This window comes from Pygocentrus nattereri, chromosome 19, assembly GCF_015220715.1.
Source record: "Pygocentrus nattereri isolate fPygNat1 chromosome 19, fPygNat1.pri, whole genome shotgun sequence".
NCBI lineage: Eukaryota > Metazoa > Chordata > Actinopteri > Characiformes > Serrasalmidae > Pygocentrus > Pygocentrus nattereri.
The window spans coordinates 24,683,896-24,687,389 of record NC_051229.1 but is presented as its reverse complement, the minus strand read 5'-3'; positions in this window follow the sequence as shown (position 1 = coordinate 24,687,389).

Here is a 3,494-nt window from a genome sequence, read left to right as displayed (position 1 = left end):
GAGCATTTACAAAAACAGGGATTGACATGACAAAGAAAATAATAACTACATTTAATCGTTTTAAATTAAAAGAAAATTTTAAATAACAGTGAATAAAAGATAAAAGTAGATAATAGAATTTGAGATTTAAATGGTAAGAAATTAAGATCAAAAGTAGATAATAAATTAGTAAGGTAATAATACAATATCACAAATTAAAAAAAGTCATGATAAAAAACTTAAAAATAAAATGAGAGGAAATAAATAAATAAATAAAAAGAGATAAATAACTAAGGAGAACTAACACAAATAAAAGATAAGAATAAATAAGATTAAGTAAAACAGGTACAGGCTGTCTGTAGGTGGTTTGATATTAAAAGTTTAAAATGACTGAGTGACACCAGTGAGCTGAGTTTTAGTGTTTCCTGTAGTGAATTCCAGCTCACTGGTGCGCTGTGACTAAAAGCAGATTTACCCAGATACACTGGGTCCAGTAATTTGAGAGAGCTGGAGGGAGCATATTTATAGATAACGTCATCATAGTCCAGCACTGATAGTAAAGTTGCTTCAACTAGTCTTTTTCTGGCGTGCATGGGGAAACAGGACTTATGTCTATAAAAATAACCCAGCTTCTGTCTGCATTTACTGACTAGTTTATTTATGTGTGGTTTAAAACGGAGTTTATCATCCAGCCATATGCCAAGGTATTTATATTCTGTGACTCTCTCAATAGTGGATCCTGCCAGGGTAGTAATATTTACAGCACTAAAATCAGTATTAAAAGATCTGGAAAACAACATGAACTTAGTTTTCGTGGCATTTAAAACTAATTTGTGCTTATGTAATGCCACCTGCAGAGCATTAAATGAGCTCTGTAATTTTCTTGTTGCAGCATGAATAGAATCAGCTGAGTAATATAAAATTGTGTCATCTGCATAAAGGTGAATTTTGCAGTCTGAGGTTGAAGCAGAGGTAGCAATATCATTTATGTAGATATTAAATGAAACTGGACCCAAAATTGAACCTTGTGGTACACCTTTAGATACAGGTACCAACTCTGATTTATAATTATTCAATGCCATGCATTGATTTCTGTCAGTGAGGTAGTTTTGGGTCCAGTCCAGTGCAGTTGCATCAAAGCCAATCTTTTCAAAGTTCAATCAAAGTTCCGTAAAAGAAGAGTGTAATCAACTGTGTCGAATGCTTTTGTTAAGTCAATAAAAACAGCTGCACAATGTTTCTTCTTGTCTATGTCTGAATAAAGATTGTTTAAAACGAGTGTCGTAGCAGAGATAGTGCTGTGACCTTCTCTGAAAGCAGACTGATATTTAGATAAAACAGAATTTTCATTTCATTTTTCAGGCGGGAAAGGGTGGAGAGCCCTCTCTGGGTCGGGGATGAGCTCTTGCCTCAAGTGGAGGAGTTTAAGTATCTCGGGGTCTTGTTAACGAGTGATGGTACAAAGGAGCGGGAGATCGACAGGCGGATTGGTGCTGGGTCAGCAGTGATGCGGGCTCTTTACGTGGGCTCTGTTGTGGTGAAGAAAGAGCTGAGCCATAAGGCAAGGCTCTCGATTTACCGGTCGATCTAGGTTCCCACCCATTACATGAGCTGTTTTCCAGACCCTGGGAATTCTGCAAGATAAAACTGAAAGATTAAAAATGTTTTCTAAAATAATCGGGGCTGCAAGATGCAATAAAAAGGGGTCCAGCCCATCTTCTCCAGTGGCTTTTTTGTGGATTAATTTTAGTCAGGGCATTAGCAACTAAATATGGAGAAAACGGCTAGAGTGAGAAAAGACCATGTGTTTTAGAAATAGTAGAGCTGAGATCAGTTTTGTTCAATAGGTTTGTGCTATTCTTATCAAAGATGTGGCCGGCTGCAGCAAAATGTGAGGCTTGGCATAAAAGCTTGACATATTTCCTTCTGGGCAGAAATCAGCTGATCATCAACTAAAACGCTTGTTGGAAAAAGGCGGGAATTATTTTTTTAGAGAATTTGTTTCTAGTGCTGGTGATTAAGCTAAAGTAATATTCTGATTTAGCTTTTCTAACAGCAGAAGTACATTTATTTCTCAGCTGTCTAAAGGTAAGCCAATGGTCTCTCTCCGCTGAGCGTCTAGCAGTTGACCAAGCTTTATTTCTGGCCTTAAACAATGAGGAAACTTCAGCCGTAAACCAGGGACTTGATCTGTCTCTGATTCTTGACTTTTTGAATGGGGCATGTTTGTTTACCACTGTAAGGAAAGTTTTACTGAAGTGGTTTAGTGCCCCATCAACATCTGAGATTTCTAGTGTAAGGTGGATTTCACTCATTGCTAAGTCAGAAAGGAAAGCTTGCTCATTAAAATTATTAAAATTTCTTCTAACCACCAACCGAGAGCCTGTTTTGTTTGTGCAACTGTTTCTAATGCATCCGATGGGACAATGATCACTTATGCCAAGTTCAAAAACTCCTGAGGCACTAATTTTTTCAGCTTTATTGAAGAGTTTTAGATCTATCAGGGTTGACTTGGTGGGTTCTTTCAGATTTGGGCGAGTCGGTTCATTGATTAACTGTGTTAGGTTAAGATTGCCACATATTTCCTTTAAGTGATCGGATGCATTAGAAAGCCAGTTGAGGTTAAAATCACCAAGGACCAGCCATTCAGAAGCACTAAATTTGGATAAAAGATCTGCTAATTCCTCGACTGCAGAGTGTGGGGCAGAGGGAGGCCTGTATATCCCAATTAAAACAAAAGAGTTATTTTTTCCGAGTGAAACCTGGAGGGCTAAGAACTCATAACATTTTTCTTTGGATACTGCACATAAAACATTAGCTTGTAAATTTACACTGGTATAAATAGCAACTCCCCCTCCCCTTGAAACTCTGTCTTTTCTATGGAGAATAAAATTATTTAAAGCTATATCTTCATCATTGGTACAGTGTCTAAGCCAGGTCTCTGTTAAAACGATTATATCAGGATCAGACTGTGCAGCCAGGATTTTAAGATGATCCATTCTATCTTTTTGTAGTAGGCTTCTAATGTTCAGATGGATTATACCTAAACCTTTTGATTAAGCTAAAGTAATATTCTGATTTAGCTTTTCTAACAGCAGAAGTACATTTATTTCTCAGCTGTCTAAAGGTAAGCCAATGGTCTCTCTCCCCTGAGCATCTAGCAGTTGACCAAGCTTTATTTCTGGCCTTAAACAATGAGGAAACTTCAGCCGTAAACCAGGGACCTTCTAATATTCAGATGGATTATACCTAAACCTTTTGTTTTCTTAAAACTCTCAAGACTACTCATTGGGTTATCAGTACAGTTTTCTTGGGGGTTTATGGAAATTAGAGATGGCTTAATGCTGATAAGATTATCACGATTAATAAAAACATTAAAATTATGAGGATTCTTGGCATTTCTTGTAAAAATGCTGGTCCTAGGTCTCCCACTATTAATGACTACAGGTATAATTGAACTTGCATTGTAGATCTTGAGTTGTCATTTCAAATTAAAAACAGAGCAAAACATATTA